Consider the following 22472-nt stretch of genomic DNA (forward strand, 5'->3'; position numbering starts at 1 on the left):
GGGGTGCAGGACATTCCGAATCCAAAACTGCTGCTATAACACTCTCCGGTGTATAAATGACATCGACTTCCTTCCTCCTCATTTCTTCCATCTCTTCTTCTTCCTCCTCCCTCTTTTTCTTCATATTTTTCAGTTCATCGTACTTTTTTCTACATAGCTCTACATCTCTTTTATTTCACCCTTCAATTGAGCTCCTTCATCCGAGTATTTATCAACCACCCCCTTCACCCCCGTAAGTTCACTCCTCAAATCCACAACCTCCTTCACCACTCCCTCAAATTTTTCTCTCGTCACCATCTTAATATCACCCCTTAACACCCCAACTTCTTTCACCACTTCACCCCTCAACACCTCTACTTCTTTCACCACTCCATCTATTTTTCCTTCCACTACCCCCTTATGCCTCTCGAGTGTATCTTCGACTCTCTCGAGTTTCTCTACGACTTGATCAAGTTTCTCTTCGACTCTTGATTGTCTTTGCATGATTTCAAATTGGATTTTTTTGATATCAGCCAATTCAGACATCAAAATGTCGAAGTTACTCTGTTTTGCTTCACCGTCGTCCCACTCACCGTCATCCCCCAATACAACCATCCCTCATTTCTTCTCCTCTGCCTCCACTGCCTCCTCTACATCCTTGCCAATAACCTTCAAATTAAATTACAATATTAAGACATTGATTATATTCTTAATATTATTTAATTACATTTATTACCATTTCTTGCTTCTTCCCTCTATCCAACTTCAACTTCACCATCACTCTAACCACCTCTTCCTTCCCCATGCACGGATGCGTGCCACTCCGGTTCTTTCATAAGCCGGCACTGCCTCACAGCCCGACCAAAAATCGAACAGTGCAACCTGCATTTATAATAAAATTTATATTTTATATAAAACACAAAAAGTGATTCAACTCATTTACCTCTAAGATTGCTATGCACCCTTTGAGGTATCTCTGGCTGCCCTTTTTAAAGGTGATTATTGATTCAATCAATCTCGAATGGATATATTCAGCCCAATTGAATTCACCCTTCAAGCCTTCATCGCAAATGAGCTTCATATATTCCTTGTTCGTTGACGTATCACCCGTTGGACAAAGAAATATCCCGACAAGGTACAATAGAACTCGGGCCTTCAGCTCATCCCCCCAGTAAGATCCACTTTTGATATCCTCTTCAAATTCAGCATATGTCACCTTATGATTCAAACCATATTTGGAGGCAAGTGCTTTCCAGTTCTTACTCCTACAGACTTCTATAACACTTTGCCTTGTTTTGTACCCCCAATACGGCTGCAGCAGTCGATACCCCCAGAGGGAATGAATAATCACCATACTTAGCCATACATTGACTGACGTCAAATTGTGCCATCAAGGATCGACACAATTCCCTCCGAATAGGTCGATCCCTTACTCCGATCAACGATCCAAAACCTATTTCTCCCAGCACATTCAACTGACCATTCTCCTTAAGGTGTTTAATTAATAAATTCACCCTTTTAATGCTGCATCTTGTCGACACTTCCTATATTTTTTAACAATATATAATGTTATAGTTCTTATATATTTTGTATCAACGTATTTACAAGTTTAATGAATACCTTATTTTCATGTGCTTTCCTCCGTTCTTTGTATTCTTTACTATCATTCCTTGACTGTGTGATGTAAGGTTCCTTTTCAGCATCACTCATTGAATTCCATTTGGTCCTCACATCTTTTTTCACCTAATATTAAACATAAACGTTTCTTAATCAATACATTAACACTAAATACTAATACTACTCAATGTCAATTTCATTTTACATACCGAACCGCTCTGTGTGCCATCTCCCTTCATCCTTTTGCATTCGGCCATACTGTTAACATTTAAAATTTGTAATCAATTTAAAGTTTATCGATACTTTAATCCAATTACCATTTCAATAATAATAACAAAAAGACATTGATACTTACTAGAAGTACATATATCCACCCTTTGGTTGCTTTCGAGTCTCGGCCTCAATTTCAAAGTCATCTGCTCCACCAACAATTTTCCAACCCATTGACTCCATTTTCCTTCATATATCAGTTTACGCAAATCAAATTATTTTGTTACATACACTTTTCAATATACAAATATAGATAACTACTCTTGTGGTAAAACGGTTTTCTTCAAAAGAATTTGAATGGCCACACCAAAATGTGTCGGCACATTTATACAACCTATAATATCATTTTCTACCTATAATATTTAATAAAAGTATCGACATTTATATTTTTCCTTGAATATCTATTTCTACCTGCAATCGGTCCCAAATGCTTCCTTACTCCAAAACCCCAAACAACACATAAAAAACCCTATCGCGATTACTATAATAATAAAAAATTAGGGTTTCGACAACATACTTTTCGATTCGACTGCAGCAACAAACAAACAAACTTCGCTTTAGAAACGCCTTCTGAAATGCAGCAACAATTACTCTTCGATTTCAAAAACTCGTCTGTTCTATCTTTTTTCAGAGGATATTTAGCTATGGCCTTTATATTTTCATCGGATATGTTATTTATATTTAATCGATACAAATACAAAAGTGTCGATACTTTTATGTCAGGTGTCGATACTTTCGAAAGGATAATTACCTATTCTTTGAAAGTGTCGATAATTTATTACACGTACTTACGAAAGTATCGACACTTTCAATATATCCGGTATCATTTTACCGGTTTTATCATTTGATACCGGTTTTATCATATTTTTACCTGTTATATCGTTGTGGATCGATATTTTTTTTAAAGTATCGACACATTATAGGCGCTATAACTGCTTCTCTTTTAAATTCACAAAGTGTCGATCCTTATATAACGTATCGACACTTTTAAATTTACCGGTTTTATCATTTTGTTACCGGTTTTATCATATTTTACCTGGTATATCGTTTTGGATCGATATTTTTTTAAAAGTATCGACACTTTTTAGGATTTAAAACTGCTTTTAAAGTTATGTAATTTATGTTTCAATTTATTTAATAGTGTTTCATGTTTTCCACCTACAATATTAATTTAATAATTTAATTTACACAAAATTTTATTTGATTGTTTTGATATTTTATAAAATATTATTTAGAATTTAAATTTAACAATATTAACCAAATATAATAAAATGTGTTTTCAACAGTGAAATAAGTATGGACACTTTTATAAAATGATATATACTTTTTTGAAAGTTATGTAATTTATGTTTCAATTTTTTAATAGTGTTTCATGTTTTCCACCTACAATATTAATTAATAATTTCATTTACACAAAAAATTATTTATTGTTTTGATATTTTATAAAATATTATTTAGATTTTAAATTTAACAATATTAACTAAAGATAATAATAAATATATTTTCACAGTGAAATAAGTATGGACACTTTTATAAAAAGGATAGATAATTTACAATATAACAGGTAAAAAATATGACAAAACCAGATTCATTATGACAAAACCGGTAAAATTTACTTGATATGTTAAAAGTATGGACACTTTTATAAAAAGGATAGATACTTACCGATAACCAAAGTTTACCGGTTACCAAATTTTTTAATAGTTTTTCATATTTTCTACCTAAAACATTATTAGTTGTCAACATAATAGGTACCGCTAAACCGAATTTATTAAATACATTTTAATGTATCCGGTAATACTGTATATTAACCGTATATTAACCCGCCTTTCCTGAGACATTCACCCAATCTACTTCAGCTACGGCTCACAAAAGCATTCTAACGCTAAAAAGTAAAAGCAGGCAATGAAATTTGTATTTTAGTTGGAAGCACCAAATTACGAACATAAAACAAAATTGCCTAAAGCTCATCTTATGCGTAAATATTACTGTAATAATCCCCTCATTCGTTCTTTTACATTTTCTGCAACTTCAGTAAAAAATACCAAATAACCATATCCATATATTCAATCTATTCGTTCATATGAGTTGAAGAAAATCATCATCTAGGTATGCACTTTGCCGACAACTTGAACTCCTTGGAATTACTCAAGAAGAGAACGAAACAATGTTAATGATTGGAATGAGAACATTACACCAGCAGACAGTGGTCCTTGTCAAGTATCTTTCTTTCTCCATCTCCACTATGAAGCTGTTAGCTAAAAGTTAAGAGAATGAAGAGAGTTGAGCTTTATTCCTTTGCCTCATGGTGAATGGGTTTTTTACAGGGGCATGGACCTCTCATTGTCTCCCTCAAATGGTCTTTTATAGATGCTTGATAACATCTTCTCTTTTTGTTAAAAGGAAAGGCTATATGAGACAGGTGGTAGTGGATGATGATATGAATTGCTGATTTCGACTTTCACTGCAAGGATCAATATTCGCTCTTCTATCATTGTACCCATTGCTGATAAGAATCCAACCATGGACACGATGAACACTACATGCAATGACAATTTTGCTTCTAATAATGATGAAGCTTACAAGAAACAATCCTTCGAAGGCTAAAAATTAGTAACTCAAAGACAAGGTAACACTAACTCGGATTTTTTCAAAAAAAAGAAAGTACATAAATATATAAATAAATAAATAAATAAAGGACGGAATGTTTCCAAACATAGAAGAAGGCTAGAAATTAACAGTATTTTGCTCACCAAAAAGAACCAATATTTCCTTCGAATTGGAGGGATAAACAATAAAGGAAAATTGGAGAGAATATAAAGAAGGATTTAAGGGCTAAAATAATATTGCTACAAAATTTCAAAGGTAGCTTCTGAAGACCGTGCTGTACATGCATTTCTCAGCATATTTAACGAGATCCTCGGGCTGAGGAAGATTCGAAGCCAGACCTAGTATTAGCAACCATCAAACAATGTAAATTGATGAATATGGAGGACTGTGATTTTACGAGCTTAAACACATAAAAATGTCAGTTTTAAGGCTGGAACTCACCGAGTTCATATGCCTTGGTAGCAACCTTAGCAGCAATATTAGCAGATATGTTTCGAATATTCTTGAATGGTGGATAAATCATTCCTTTTTCGAAGTGTTCCTCGGCCACTTGTGAAGCCAAAGCTTTGGCTGTCACAAGGGGGAAAAAGAGAAGACTTTTAGGTTGCAGTTGTTCACCATTTTCATGTATAGCAACAGACCAAATGCTTAGTTTGAGGAATTGGGTTGATGCTCTTACAGGCCTCCGAAAGCATGGCATCACGTACTCGAATTGAACCAGAAATTATCAAACCCAAACCAAATCCAGGGAAAATATAAGAATTGTTTGCCTGAATCACATTACACAAGGTCTCAACGATTTGGAAGTTAGTCTTAAGAAAATGCGTGGGTGCAATTAAATTTTCCCAAACTCTAATATGCTTCAAGTACAGGAAGAAAGCAAAACCTGGATAGGCACAAAGATTTTCCCATCATATTCGAAGGGATCAAATGGCTGGCAAAGATTGCACGACCCTGCAGAGTTTTATTAGTAATTTACTTGAATGCGTAAAAAGTTCCATGCTACAAGGCATCTTTGCATGTCATATACCTCACTCCATGTATATGCTTCTTCTGCCGTACACTCATCTCGTGATGTAGAGTTCGATAGGGCCATGATAAGAGGTGTCTGCAAATCAGTCAGCCTTTAGAATTAGTCTAAAACACACCAGTTCAGATGACCTCAAAGAGAGAATGAGAGAGATAAAGAACCTTATTCAATGACGCTATGGCCTCAACCTCCTTTGTGAATTGTTTTCCTACACCAGATGTTCCAATCAAGATAGTTGGCTTGATTGCCTGGTTAATTAAAGATAAAGGCGAGAAGAAATAAAAAGAAAGACAAAACATTTCATTTTGAAGAATCTCTATGAATAATTCACGACAAGTTGCACACATTGACAGCATTTATGAGTTCCGTGACAGGTTTATGCTCATGAGCCCAAGGTTTCTTGGAGTCTTGTTCCTTGCCACATGATTCAACATCATCACAGTGAAGAAAAAGATGGTTGTAAATATATTCCAGTTCAAGAAAAGAAGATCTAGCATCATTTTATACAAGATGGTTCCTATGAAATTCATATTACCTTTGAGTCTACAAGCCAAATCTTATTGCGGTTCTCCTCTATCGGTTTTCTGTTCTGTCAAGAGATAGTATATGTTTATCCATAAACCTTTCCTGAGGACACAAATAATTAGCATTGGAAGATTGTTACATGCTCTGAAATCTCAAGAGCTATCAGGTCAGCTATACCAGTTCCAGCCTACCGACAACCAAAAAGAAACACAATTAAGACATTGTTCATGCGAGATAAGAAGCAAATATTGCATAGGAAAGTTCAGTTCCCTTTTTGGCATTTTGTTAATTGAGCTTTACCTCACCAGCACCCAGGAACAAGAATGTATGGTCCGCAAGAGTTCCACCAAGTAATCTCAGGGCTGAAAGAAGCCCAGCCAGAACCGCAGATGCTGTACCCTATCATTACAGAAGAGTTGTTGTATGAGAGAATATTTCTCAAAACTAAACTAGTTTCACCACCATTGAAGAAAACAGAAGATGGGATTCTAGTTAAGAATATTACCTGTATATCGTCGTTGAAAACAAGATGAGTAGAACTGTATCTTGCCAACAGTTCAAATGCATTGTGGTTTGCAAAATCTTTGAACTGAAAATCAGACTTAGCTTTATTAGGAGAACAGAGCATGTAAAAGTCCAACAGCAAAGGCCTGAGATGAGGATGAGCTGATGATTACCTGTATTAGAACTTCCTCTCCATAATTATGTCTAACTGCATACATGAACTCTTGTAGCAGGTCAGCATATTCCTGCACCATGGAAACTGATGTAATTTGGTAGTTCAGGCAAGGATGTACATTTATGACATAACATATTTTGGCTTAATGGAAACATATAGATGCAAAGGAAAATCGCCAAACCTTTCCAGTTTCCCTCTTTTGCCTGAGTCCGATGTAAAATTCGTCATTTAACAACTTCTCATTGTTTGTCCCAACATCGATAGTAATAGGCAAGCACCGCAAAAGAATTGAATGAAGATTGTGAATAATCAGTTGATTTAGGAAAGGATTTATACTATATGGTTAAGCTGAAGGAAGCCTGAATTATAAAGAAATCATATATGCCATTAGGATACTACCATGTATTGCACTACCGTAACCATTTTTTCAAAGGGTGATATGAAATCAACTGGTTCTAGCGATACATACTAGTGAGGGTCAGACTCCACCGAGAGCTGTGTATAGAGAAAGTTATACTATAGGTATTCCCATTCCCTGAAAACAATCAGAACATTGATCATTAAGTTTATCTATGAGAAAGAGAGAAACGATCGATGTTTCGACTGCAGCTTCGAAAACAGATATCAAATACCTGGCAACCAAGATCCCCAAGTCCCAAAATACGCTTACCATCATTCACAACAATGACTTGAACTGTTCTCTCAGGCCAGTTTTTCAATTTCAAGAATCTTCCCCCTGATAGATTGTGACGCTTGGTTATTGGTATTTGTAATTCTACTTCAACACAAAGGACACAGTGAAAATACTACATACTTCTCTTTCAGACTGATGTAAATACCCTGAGGCTGCTTGAAAATGCTGCCAAATTTTTGGCAAGCCTCACCAACTGTTGGAGTGTGCACAACTGGGAGCAGTTCCTCCACGTTATCAATGAGAAGCTTGTAGAAAAGTCGTTCATTCCTCTCCTGCCAAATGCAACATTGGTAAATAAGGATTCGATGGGTAGTAATAGTGACAGAAAAAGAAAAGATCTACCATTGTGGGGAACTGAAGGCATGAAAAGTTCACCTGAAGATCTATCATTGCCAAGTATCGATGCAAAGGAACCGTGTATTGGCGAATGATATCCATCATCTTCTTCTCCCGAAGCTCCTGACTGAGAACAGCAGGAGGAAGAAGGCCACGCAGGTAATGTGCATCTCTCTCTTTCTCAGTGAAGGCATGCCCTTTGTTGTGACGTGGATCACGCATCAAAGAATACCCACTACAACACCAGTAAAAAGATCTAGCTTGAGTCGATAGCCAAAAATCTTATGTGCAAAGATCAAGAAAGCTATGATCTTTGTCTTTTCAGAAATCAGATTAACATTGAAATTCTCACCTAGCAACAGAGATAGTCCATGGAGTGATAGGCTGATCCAATGTGACACTATCCTCAACACCACCAGCCATGATGATTCGAAAGGCAAAAACCAAACCTTTTCTATAGTAATAGTAAAAGCAAAGCAAAACCCATGAAAGCAAAACGAGTATCAATTCGTGTTCAAAAGGAAGATCCTAGGATAAATTTCTTTCTTTTCGTTTAATTTTAATTTTGTTTGAAAGAAAATGTCAACGCCAAAAAAGGAACTAACTTGCAACGAGGGAAAATACAATGATTAAAATTAAATAAATGCTGGTAATAGGTAGTAATAGTGGTTTCCATTTCATGAAAGCATCCTTTTAGCAAGGAAAGGAGGAACGTGGGAAACGACTGACTGCTGCTATGAAAATAAAACGCAATATATTTATCGCTTTTTCCTAATCTGGAGAGAAATAGTAAAACCCTTGCATGCTGTTTTAATTTTTTTTTTTTTTTCTGTTTGTTTCCCGCGATTGTAGAGGGAGGACGCTACGATAACGGTATTCCTTCGTTCGGCTTCTAAGACCGACATGGCTGTTTTCTCGTAACTTAGCTTTTTATTTAATTATTTTACATTAACAATTCAATATTTTTTATTAATATAAATTTTTATACATATATGAAAAATGGTTAGACTATACATTACAACTCAAGTATTGGAATAGCGGTTTTTTTAGGAAAAAAACATGTGAGTATTATTTTAAAGTTAATAATTTTAACTACAAGATTAGCATACTTTTTAAAGTTCATAATTTTTTAAAGGAATTGTTTATTAAAGTCTAGGATTCGAGTACCATAAATGTTAGAGATGTGAACGTTTAATGTTAAATGGTTAAAAATAATTTAAATAAATATTATATTATGTTTATCCCAGGTTAATCAATATATATATATATATATTTAATACTTATTGTAAATAAAATTTTGATTTATTTAGTAAATATCTTAATAATAGTATTAACAAAACCATCCAATGAGGAATGAGTGAAGATATCAAATAAAAACCAATAAACACATTAATTTATTGTATACAAAAGTTTCTCCTAAGTCATATGATCTGATAAATTTTTTATTTGGTATATTATTTACTTTTGTCATTAGCATGAAATGAAAAATTCAATTTAAAGTCATTATTTATTTTATATTTTTGTTATACTAAAAAGTGTTCACTATCTTAATAAAATCATCCATAATTATTAATGATCTCAATATATCAATTTTTTATCTCATAAAAATAATTTTATCAAAATCATCAACAATTAAAGACTATTATAATAATTATTGTTTGAAATAAACATATTTTTCTAATTAATTTTTTAGATATATATTTCCTTATTCTTTTTCCTTTTTCTTTTATTTTATTTTTTAATAAACCTATATTGAATCGAAATTCCAAAGGCGCTTAAACTGGCATTCCCCCTGCAAGACTCAGAGTCAGTGAAACTCCCAACACTTTAGCCATTAGGGTTTTCCAGATTATACAAATTCAGAGCTTGCTGAATCGCTGAAGTTTCTTTTATCTTTTACTTTTTAAAGAAAAATGACCTATTTGTGGAGTGTTTAATGGATCGTCTGCGCTCAAGACACAGACTGGTCTTCTCTGGATTTACGAAAGCCGACGTTTAAAAACTTCTTTTTCTATTTTGAGTGGCATTTTTTGTTTGGTCGGTTATCAGCCTGTGGGGTCTAGAACTAATGGTGTTATGAGTTTCTTTTTACATATATTTATATTTATCTATATCGAAAATTTTCTATATATTTCTTAATGTATCGTCTTTGATATATTATCCTATATTCCTGCTTCAGGTCAACGTAAATACGGTTTAATGTTGTTTGTGATTTATGAAATATGTGAAGTTAGAGCTCTTATCTTGATTTTAGTTTGCGTCTGCTATAGTTTGGATTGATTCTCTTATATTTCGCTCTTTATGTACAGATTGAGATGGTTTCTACTAAGCTATTGGGCTATGGGATTATGAAACATGTATATGCCCTTTCTGATACGTCTTTATGTACAGATTGAGAAGACGGAGAAATTGTTAGCGAATCAAGGGAGCAGCTGCAGAGTAAGGAGTTTTGTCAAAAAAATTGCAAAAAGTTTCAGGTTAGTTTCATTTTCATGGACAATTTTGTAATTTTTCCCTCTCTCTCGCCATTTTAGATTAAAGAAATGAATCAACTTGGACTTATATACATGTTGTCTTTGCAGTTCATCCTCAGGTCGTGCAGGCAAACCCATTGTAAATGGACTGAGGTCTTTCTTTACTTCATTAATATCTTATTGTTTCTTCTCTTTAATTTCAATTTGGTTATCTCGTTGATGTTGTATAGTTTAGGATATCTCCTTTGATCGCTAATTTCATTATTGTTTCTTAGGTACAAAGCTGGTTCTTATCTCGTTGATGTTGTATAGTTTAGGATATCTCCTTTGATCACTAATTTCATTATTGTTTCTTAGGTACAAAGCTGGTTCTCAGCCAGACAACAAGAAAGCGCATCCAAAGTTCCTTTACCGATTTACCTGAAAATCAGTCTCCAATGCCTGCTGAAACTTGCCCTCTAAACAATGGAGATCAAACTTCTCAAATTTTTAAAGGTGTGTCCATTATGGAATTTGAACAAAGAAATGGTTGAAATTTGGATATCTGGTTGTTGTAATATACAGGTTTTAGTTCAATTTGCTACCTCATTTCGGGAACATTGAGTATATGGCTTGAGACCTTTGTTTTTGCATAAATAGTTATATAAAATATAACCAAATGTTCATACAATATTAAGATTTATTTTAATTGCATTTACCTGTGTAATCATCATAATCACAAATTTGCACTTTTTTCGTTCTTGCACAACACATCTGAAGTCGTGAAGTGACCTTTACTGTCGTAGTTCTTACTTTCTCTTTCTTGTAATGTAGAACTTTTACCAGTATAGATTAAGAGTGTCTATTTTAAGCACGAGTTCACTACCATCCATATTGACTGGTGCAGAATTCTAAAACTGTTTTCTTGGCTGTGTCTGCCTCTGCTTTATGATCTAGAAATCATGGAAAAGTATTAAATATGGAACTGTACCTCCCCTTGTGTGTTCTAGAGAAAGTATGTTTTGCCTTTGCTAACTTTTTCCCTCTCTTTAGGAGTGGCTTCACAAGCTAGAGAAAAGACCCCTGATCTATCTGAACTAAAATTCGAGGCAAAGTCATCTAAAGATGGAGCATGGTAAGCAAATGAATATAAATCATTGGAAAGAACAATTGTCCAGGCTTTTCTATTGAAATATTAACTGTTGGAATACACGTGCATTTATTCTGTTATGTCGTGAGAATCTTGGGTTGAGTTTATTTTGATGCGCAGGTATGATGTTGATATATTTCTCACTCACCGATTTCTAAGTTCTGGTGAAGTTGTAAGTAGTCAGATCATATTATTGCATTCACTGTATCTTACTGGGCCTAATATTTAAGTCATTTGATAAAATGTATTATTTGTTGAAGGAAGTTCAGGTCAGATTTGTTGGATATGGGGCTGAGGATGATGAATGGGTTAATGCAAAGAAGGCAGTACGAGAGCATTCTGAATGTAATAAGGTGGCCATTGGAAATCTCGTGTTGTGGTTGCAGGTGATTAATATATGCACTCATTGTTCTTAAATCTCTCAATAATCTTCCATCTCTATGTTAATTTGCGTTTCATTGCCGGAATTTAGGAGAGGAGAGACCAATCAGTTTACTATGATGCTCACGTTGTAAAGATTGATTGGAAAATGCACGACATACGAGGGTGTAGGTGTCTCTTTTTGATCCGATATAATCATGACAACTCAGAGGCAAGCAATTTTTCTTCTTCATACTGGCTCGATTAAGAGTAAAGGAATGGTATTTCCTTCAAACCCTACCAATACTGATCTTCTGGTATTTCATGTGCGTTGTGGGCTCAAAATGCCCAAGTAGCCAGCCCGAGGTGAAAAAATCATAAAGATGGTCAGGTAGGTCAGAATACCTCAGTGGACAAACATATTGGTTTTTTTCTCTGGGACTAATCATTATTTTAAGTAAAAAATGTTACTATATATTATATAAAATGCTAATATACAAGCAATTGCATATAAATATGTTTATAAAAAATAAAATCCTAAAATTATTAATTAAATTCAATAACTTAAATGATTTTATTTTATTTTTAAAGGTGGTTAGAAAAAAAGGGATAAAATTGGCTTTAAATATTAATGTTAGATAAGGTTCATGACTTTCATCTTATTTAGGGAAATTTGAGTAAAGTGGACTATGAAGCGTCTTATAAAACATTAAGAGAAATACAGATAACAACCTACATTGTCTCCAACAACATGATCAAATTAAGGATCCATGCAATACATCACTACCACCATAAGCAAGGATTGTGTTTAAGCTTAATCGACAAATCTCTAGCTCGAAACAGCGCCATTTCAAACGGAACCGAACATCTGACAATTATCTGGGCCATCATCAATAAACATATGGCACAACACAAATGGGCTTAACCTTGTCACTTTGGTCCAATCCAGACCGAGTAGGTAATTTGTTTTTTTTTATAATTATTAAAAATGTGGTTTAACTTTTAGTTTGTTAGATGTTACAAAAATAGATATCAAATAAATTAATCGACAAATTCCAATTATACATGGATGAATTTTTAACTTAAAAACAATGTTAAAATTTAAAATTTATCTTATCTAAATAATTTATCTCAACTTTGATCTCGTCGTACATCGTAAAAGTATTTTTAATTTGTTATATGTTATATAACATATGTTGCGCTTACAAAATTTTAAAAAATTATTTAAAATAAAAAACTTAAAACTATAAATATTTTTTTATGAAAAATCCTAACTTTTTCTCATTTAAAAAACTCAGAATTATAAAAAATTAATTCCAAGTTCCTTTATTTTTTATCACCGTCCTTTACCATCGATAGCGATCAACCATCCAGCCGTGATCATTCACTTAGTGTGATCACTCGTCGTCTTTATTATCATTACAATCCAGTAAATTTCTAAAATGCTTTATACTCGAAATTTTACAGTATAAAGCATTTGCTTCGTCTTCCCCTTAGATCCGACCAAGTCACCACCATTTTAAATGATTGAAACAAAATTCATTATTCTTTCAAGGATTTTAGTAGTAAATTGTTAAAACAAAATAATAATTAAATACTTTATTATTATTCAAGAATTCGAATTCTTTTAAGTTTTTCAAAAAAAAATTGAAATTTTTTATAAACATAACACGTGTGATGATGTCATATATGATATTTTAAAGGCCATTATGATGTAGATACTTAAAAGAATAAGAGAGAAAATATCAAACACTTATATTGAACGAAAAGTCGAAAAATACTTGAAACATTTAAATTTAAAATTGACTAATACTATTTAAGTGGGCCGCGGACCCGAGTGTAGTATAGGAAGGAGGAATCGTATTCATGATTGGGCTCTATAATTGGTGGATGGTCCCCCATCCTCAAACCCCAAAATTATGGTCCAAAGTTAACCGAAATGAGGCTTAGTAGGTGCAAAATCTCACATGGAACGTGAACATCACACGTGCGATAGACTCAACTTTAGGGTTTAAAAGCGTGAATGATGGACCTACCTTTCTAAAAATAGTTTGAATTTTTCAGTTATTTGATTGGACATTCCTTTAAGCCTATCCCTTTCATGCATAAACCCTAGGAATGAAAACTCCACGAATAAAAGATGGAGTAAAGCATCCGTAAGTGTTTCTTTTTTACGTTGTAAATACTGTTGCTAAAGCTAGATGATTGAGGAGACAAGGTTGGTAGCTTAAATCTTCATTAACACTCATATAGGGGAGCGTGACATTATTAACTACTAGCATCGCAAAACACTTAACACCCCTACATTCTTCTCCAAAAATTTACTCATTTATATAGTATACGTACTTTTGATTTATAAACAAATTCAAAACCGGTTTTCTAAAATTAATTTCTACCGTAGATCTTATTTTTTTTTTAATTTATTTCTTTTATCAAAAAAGTTACATCGCAAACTTTTAAGTTGAACTAAATAGATTTAGATTGTAAACTCTAACAAGATATGATTTTATTAATATGATCAAATAAAGATTTACAGATTCTCAAGTGGGCTTCATGTGCAAAGTTAAAAGGATGAATTATAATTTCAATATAATTTTCTCCTTTTTTGAATGGAGAAGGAATTTTAAAGAAGAATTGGAATATAGAGTGTTATGGAAGTGGTTTTCAGCTTCCGTGTGACCCTCAATTTGGCTCATCGCCAATCCAACAATCGCACGTTATAATCCGAGTGGACCCTTTGCTCCCGAAATCCGTTGATCAGAAAATTCATTCTTTAAAAAAGAAAGTGGGATATACAAGTCCCCGTCAGTAGCCAAAGTAATATATGTTTATTAAGTTTCCAACTTATTGATTACTCTCTGGGTCACTAAGACCAAACCCTAAAGCAAAATTTTCAAAAGATGGCTCAGACCCTTATTCGAGGGATACGGGTCGGCCCCACGCCATGCATGCTTCATTAATGGATGAATTGGATAAAAAAAAATTAAGGAATGGATGAAAGAAACTGTAAAAATACAAAATACAGAACGAAGGCACTAAATATAATTTATTGTTTTTAATGCGCTTTACAACACGTTGGCATAAATCAACTTTTTAATGCCATCTTACAAAGAGAATATTGAACTGGATTAGGCATCTTTGAAAGCATTAGCTAGATGATTACATATAGCATTTTCAATTGTTAAAAAAATATCACTTGTGTTATAAGAAAAAAGACAACTTAATTAATACATGGTTAAATCAGTTAAACTGATCGAATCAAATTAATTTGATTATATTAATCTAATTTAACTGATCTTGATTGATTTAAAAATGTGATTAAATTTTCAAATTAATTTGTTTCAAATTTGAATTTTAAATAATAATAAATGATTCTAAAAATGCATATTAAATTTTTATAATTATAAAATATTAAAATTTAAAACTATATCCAAATGTATTACTTCGACTCAAACCCGATGCATCAAAATAATTGTGCATGATCTTTTAAAATATTTTTTTCATGCATTATTTTTTAATTTTTTTATTGGATAATCTGACCAGATTACATTGCATTATATTTTATCCTAAAGTTATTTTTATTTCTATTTTTAAATAGTATGATATGATTATAAGATAATATTTGTTAATTTTTTAATTATAACAAGGCACAAATACTTTATAGACGTAATTGCTCGAACCCAAGATCTCAAGAGAGAATAAAACTCTCTTTAATCACTGAGAACACTTTATAGATTCTTTTACTTCGTTTTTTTGTTGTTGAAAATAACATAGAATTAAGTAAGGTGGTTTTTTATATAAAAAATTATCCACTCAACGAATCATTCAAATATATTGAGACACGCGTAAGAGATAAGATTTAATGTGATTTTATTTTTTCTATCACAACGAAAGAAGAGAATCAATAAGTCGCTACAAGATTTATCAATATAACATCAACCCTGCAAATTATAGAAATCACAAAAGGATTATATATCTCCAAAATAATTTACTCGCATTATTCTAAACACTAAGGGTGTGTTTGATTCACGGAATGTAAGATTATCAGTGGGAATGTAAGATTACCTGGGAATAAAAGATTACCAGGGAATATGATTACTAGGAATGTTGTATTTTGTGTTTGGTTGGTTTAGCAGGAATGTAAGATTATCGTGTTTGGTTAAAGGAATAAAATATTATTGGAATGTATATTTGACCAAATTGTCCTTATTATATATTTGTATAATATTAAAAATTGTAAAATATTTATATATTTTCTTTAAAAAATTAAATTCATAATATTTATATAATTTTTTTTTACAAAATTAAAAATATATAAAAGGTTTAATGAAAGGGTAAATTTTTTTTAACCCCTGAACTTCATATAAAATTTTAATTATAGATTTTCTTTTGTAAATCTAAAATAATTTAAAGATAAATTTGTAATTTAACCTTCGTAGAATTTTTATTATTCAATGACAGAAGGATATTTTTGAAAAAAAATAAAAATTTAAGGGCATTTTAGTCCAAAATGCCGGTAATGTTACAATACCTAAGGGAAGGGAGGTAATGACATTCCCGGTAATATATCTAAAAAAATCTACCATTGGTAATAAAACATTACCGAGAATGAGATTCCCGGCCAACCAAACATGGGAATGTGGGATTCCCATCCACTTTATAATAAAATTTTCAACTCTTAAAATTTTATTGATAATATTTTTATCTTTAATTATCAAATAATTTTCAACTCTTAAAATTATAATAAAATATAATTTAATTATTAAATATAAATTGAGATAGTATCTAATGCATATATTTTTTAATAACATCAAATTTAAAGTCTAATGTTTTTTAGTAGTGTAAGGTGATTATAAGATAATATTAGTTTATAGTTTTATTTAATTATTGATAATGCATACATACTTTATAGATACAACTGCTTGAATTAAAGAATATAAAAATATAACATTTTTTTTAATCAATGAGTTAATGTTAAAAATATAATATTAGTTACTAAAATATCCAAGTAATTGAAAAAATAGGATGAAGATAGAAAATGGAGAGAAAAAAAAGAAAGCAAAGCATGCAAGGTGATGGCGGGGGTATGAAAACGACAACACACTGTATATTCCTTCGAGAAATAAATGGGGGGTCTTCCTTAAAAGCCCCTTAACAGAGCCTGAGAAGAGAAACAGCACTGCCTTACTGTAACGTCAACACACCCCTACTTTATTTTCTCCCGTTCTTTCCATCCAGTTCCTCTGCTCCTGTGCCCACTATGCTCTATATTCTTATCTGTAACTCTCATTTTAAAAAATAAAAAATTATCTGCAACTCTCAATGCTACAATCCCTATAATCATACTTCAAATATTATACATTTGGACATAATAATCAGTTCATATGTTATAAATTTATACAGGTTTATGATATTTGTAAGTTCTTTCTCTTTGCTTTTACACTCTAAAAAGGGTATGTCCTTTTCCTTCTTTTTGTGGGGGGATAAGAGAGAGGGAGGAGAATCAAGACAATGATGTAAACAGTCAGTCCAAACGAAAGGGGTTGAAAAATTCTGCTTTAACGTAAACCATTGATGAGTACTGATCTCCCTTTTCTTTTCTCTGCCACTTTCTGCGTTTCTATTCACTCTTACAGTTACAACTTCCGATTCAAAACCATTACTACTTTTCTTCAACTCCAGGCCTCTTTTCCCTTGTTTCCTTCTTCATTCACACTTAATGCAATATACAATGCAACTGTTGGCACAAAACTGATCGGTGAAGAGGAGAATGTCTCAGTTAATGATTTCTTCTGACAAACTTTGATATATATATATATATATATATATATAATCAAAAGAAAGCAGTTAAGTGCTGCTTCATACTGACTGCTGTAGGCTCGTAAACCACTTTGCATGGCTGATTATATATATATATTAGCTTTGAGTTTCATTAAATACATCAAAACTCAGTTGTAATAATCTTTGTCCACGTTAACCTGGTTGCTCAATGCTAATTCATTATATTTCTGTTTTCCAAAGCTTTTTTTCTTCTTCTTTTTGACCAGGAAAGGATGGATTACTGCTAATAATATCCCACTAAACATGACTGAAAAACATAGTTTTACTTTCATCAAACATCAGAATTACACTTCATAATAATGTTCAAAAACCTCAAATCTGAATAAATTATTATCAAACAATGAAATTTCATTAAAAAATGGGGGGGGGGGGGAAGCATGCGTCAGAGAGTTAAATCACATTCTAGTTAATGGTAATTAAGTACAATTATCAAAGCTTTTCAACGATTACAGAAATCCCAGTTTCAGTCAAAAGAGCATGTTGTTGGTAATATCCGACAAAATCAGAGCCTTTTCTTTTCCTTCCATCTTATGTCATGTGTTCACTTTCAACCGTTTGATGTTTCAAAGGCAAAGTCAAGTTGCAATCTTGTAATTATTTGTTAATTCAATGCCCATTTCCCCATCACCATCTATTTATACACTCAACCTCTCGCCCTACCATCTTCACTTCAATAGTCACCAAGAAGAAAACACCAAAGATATATACCCTTTTTCTGATACCATTCCTAATTTCTTCTTCTCTGCCACATAATTCCATTCGATCTTTGATATATACTGTAATCTAATGATTACACTTAGGTACCTCGCTGCACATTTCACCCATATTTTATCGTCGTTTAGGATTTAAATTCTTTTTCTTGGCAGAAAGTTTCTCTTGCAGGTTCTTTTAATTAACTAGTCTCTCCTTTGTGTGATAAAGTAAAGTTTTTGTTACCTCCTTTATGTATGTATGCATGTATTGACTAATTCTTTATTTTTTCCGTTCCAAGCAGCTTTGGGATCCCTGGAATTGTATCAAAGATCATCTAAGATCATATCAAACTAAAGATGGAAAAGAAAGGAGTTCAAGCAAGTGCAGTTGTTGTTGTAGTGTTTTTCATGTTCATGTTCTTGTTTTTCAGTTTTGTCGTGTCCGATAATGCTGAAGAATTTGAGCTTCTTTTGTCTTTCAAGTCATCAATCCAAGATCCTTCTGGTTTCCTCTCAAACTGGGATTCATCTGCCACTTTTTGTCAGTGGCACGGTGTCACTTGCAATAATCTCTCTCATGTCGACGGACTTGATCTTTCTGCAAAAAATTTGTCTGGGAAATTAGTTTCCTCGACGATCTTCCATTTGCCTTTTATCCAAACCTTAAATCTCTCCAACAATCAGCTGTATGGTGAAATTCCAGAGGATGTGTTTTCTTCATCTTCCTCATCGCTTCAGTTTCTCAACCTTAGTAACAATAATTTCACAGGTCAAATACCGAAAGGTTCCATTCCCGACCTCGAGGTAATGGATCTTTCAAACAACATGCTTTCCGGAAAAATCTCATTAGAAATCGGATCGTTTTACAGCCTAAAATATATCGATCTTGGTGGGAATGTTTTGGTTGGAAAAATTCCAACCTCGATATCAAACATCACAAATTTGCAGTTCTTGACTTTGGCTTCAAACCAATTGATTGGCCCCATTCCACATGAACTAGGCAAAATGAAGAGCTTGAAGTGGATATACGTCGGCTACAACAATCTTTCGGGTCAAATTCCAGAAGAAATCGGTACGTTAACTTCCTTGAATCATCTTGATCTTGTCTACAACAATCTCACCGGCCAAATCCCATCATCCCTGGGAAATCTCAGCAATCTTCAGTATCTTTTTCTTTACCAAAACAAGCTTACAGGTCCAATTCCAAACTCCATTTTTGGACTCAAAAAGCTGGTCTCTCTGATCTTAGTGATAATTTGTTATCTGGTGAGATCTCTGAACTGGTAATTCACTTGCAAAACTTGGAGATTCTACATCTTTTCGGCAACAGCTTTACGGGTAAAATCCCGACGGCTTTGACCGCTTTGCCTCGTCTTCAAGTGCTTCAGCTTTGGTCCAACAGACTGTCAGGTGAAATTCCTGAAAGTCTTGGAAGACATAATAATCTCACGATTCTCGATCTCTCCACAAATAATCTCACGGGTCGGATACCAGATGGACTTTGCAGCTCGGGTCGGCTTTTTAAGCTCATCCTTTTCTCAAATTTGCTCGAAGGTTCCATCCCAAAATTTGAGCACCTGCACGAGTTTGCAGCGAGTAAGGCTTCAAAACAATCGTCTGGCGGGCGAATTTTCTTTAGAGTTCACGAAGCTACCTCGTGTACTTCTTGGATGTATCGAACAACTATCTTTCCGGTTACGTTGGAGACCTAAAATGGGACATGCCATCGCTTGAAATGTTGAACTTGGCAGGAAACAGGTTTTCTGGGAAGTTGCCACATTCATTCGGCAGCCAAAAGATTGAGGTCTTGGACCTGTCGAGGAGCGGATTTTCTGGTACTATTCCACGTAGTTTCGGAAGCTTAACGGAGTTAATGCAATTAAGCCTATGTGGAAACAAGCTGATCGGTGAACTCCCCGAGGAGTTATCTTCATGCAAGAAGCTTGTGAGTCTAGACTTAAGCCATAACCAACTCAGTGGTCGAATTCCCATAGGTTTCGCTGATATGCTGGTTCTTGGTCATCTTGATTTGTCGGAGAATCAATTATCAGGTGAAGTACCACTGCAGTTGGGGAAAATGGAATCGTTAATTCAATTGAACATTTCTCACAACCATTTTCAGGGTAATTTACCGTCTACCGGAGCCTTTCTTGCTATAAATTCAAGCGCAGTGGCTGGTAATGATCTTTGTGGAGGAGATGAAACGAGCGGTTTACCACCATGCAAAGTGGTTAATCATCGGTATTGGTGGTTCTTCTTTGTTATCTGTCCTCTTGTGGCTTTAGTTTTGCTCGTTGTTGCTGCTTTTGGCTTCATATTCATTCGACGAAGAAACAATTTGAAGCCGAAAAGAGTGGAAAACGAAGATGGAATATGGGAATTTCAATTCTTTGATTCCAACATTTCAAAGTCGATTACAGTCGATGATATCACACTCCCTGCAAAAGAAGTCAATGGTATATGCAGAGGTAAGTCGTTCGTGGTGAAAGAAATGAAGGAAGTGAACTCAACTATTACATCGACTTTTTGGTCTGAAATCAAACGGCTCGGCAAGCTTCAGCATCCAAACATTGTTAATCTGATCGGAACGTGTCGGTCGGACAAGGGTGCATATTTGTTTTACCAGTACATAGAAGGGAAACTCTTAAGTGAAACCCTTCACAATTTAACCTGGGAGAAGCGGCAAAAAGTCGCTACGGGGATTGCCAAAGCTCTACGATTCTTGCATTCCTATTGTTCGCCAACTGTAATCGTCGGAGACATGTCACCGGAGAGAGTTACCATCGACGGAAAAGATGAACCTCGGTTATGGCTGAGCCTTCCTGGACCGGTTTCCATAGCGAACAAGCCCTTCATATCTTCGGCGTACGTCTCCCCAGGTACGTGACATAACATAATGCAGTCTTTTTATCACTGAGATTTAATTAATATTTTGTATGAACCCATGCACGTGCATGTTATCTCATGTTTTCTGGCATATTTTTCCTCTGTCGGCAGAAGCTAGAGAAGGCAAAGATATGAGTGAAAAGAATGATATCTATGGATTTGGCCTCATTCTGATTGAATTATTAACGGGGAAAAGCCCCGACGATGATGAATTTCGGGAGCAACACCAAAGCATGGTAGAATGGGCCCGTTACTGCTACTCAGATTGTCATCTTGATATGTGGGTTGATCCCATGATCAAGCCAGGCCAAGCATCCAACGTCAACCAGAGCCAGATCGTTGAAGCCATGAACCTAGCTCTCCATTGCACCGCCGGCGATCCCATGGCTCGGCCATCCTCAACTGACGTATCCAAAACTCTACAATCCGCTTTCAAAATAACTTCCTGTGTTTCAACCCTAAAGTTTCCTTCAACTGTTTAGGCTTTCTAATAATATAATTAAACATGACTTTGTTCAGAATTTTGGTTAGTTTCCTTTTTATTTTCCCATGGTTTCGAGTTATAAGTTACTAAAATGATTTTCATCACTCAAATGTTTTGTTTGATGATATGCTGAATACATACTATTGAGTGTAAAACTGTAGATAATTTAAATGCCTTATATGAATTACATTTTCTGTTATCTTTGAACACCGATGTTCATCACTGCACTAATTAAGTTGCTTACACGAGTTTGTAAACATTAAAACTTCAACCTTTTTAACTTAACAAATGATTTCAAAATGTAAAACGAGTAAGTGGATATCCCATTGGAAAACCCACTCTTTGTATCATGCGAGAAAAAAATGATTGAAATCTCCTTTTCTGGAATGAAAGAGAAAAAACTATATAAAACATCTTGTTTTCCCACCTATGACTGGCTGACATGCATAGAAAGACCAGTGTTTTCTTTTACAGCTTGGTTTTAAACTTGAAAATGGCATTTAAGGATTAGATAGAATTCACTTGGATTTGGAGTTTTGGACATGATCAACAAAAGCACTGTTCTCTTTTTTTCATGCCATGGGATCTCTCCTTAATTGGAGAGGTTTTATAAAATTGTAGAGCTTTCTGGAGAAGTGTAGAATTTTTTAGAACATTCCGGAGAACTCTAGAGAAGTGTATAACTCTCTAGAAACTTGTGGAAGAGTGTGGAATCCTCTGGAATATTTTGGAAATGTGTGTAACTTTATGGAAGAGTATGGAAGAATATTGAAGGGAGTGGAAGAGTGTAGAGCTTCTTAGAGTGTGTGGAGCATTCTAGATAATTAATCTTTACCCTTGGATGTAAGTAATCTCCATCATTCATT

At 33.9% G+C, this 22472-nt stretch overlaps 3 pseudogenes; 2 read left to right on the plus strand and 1 right to left on the minus strand.

Moving 5' to 3' along the window:
• Positions 1-4725: 4725 nt before the first annotated feature.
• On the minus strand, positions 4726-8163 carry LOC120136500 (annotated as a pseudogene).
• Positions 8164-9987: 1824 nt separating this feature from the next.
• On the plus strand, positions 9988-12103 carry LOC120135205 (annotated as a pseudogene).
• A 6088-nt stretch (positions 12104-18191) lies between these two features.
• Positions 18192-21777, plus strand: LOC120136055 (annotated as a pseudogene).
• The last annotated feature ends 695 nt before the right edge of the window (positions 21778-22472 follow it).

The sequence above is a fragment of the Hibiscus syriacus genome, unplaced genomic scaffold (genome assembly GCF_006381635.1).
Source record: "Hibiscus syriacus cultivar Baekdansim isolate YM2019G1 unplaced genomic scaffold, ASM638163v2 tig00001825_pilon, whole genome shotgun sequence".
Lineage (NCBI taxonomy): Eukaryota > Viridiplantae > Streptophyta > Magnoliopsida > Malvales > Malvaceae > Hibiscus > Hibiscus syriacus.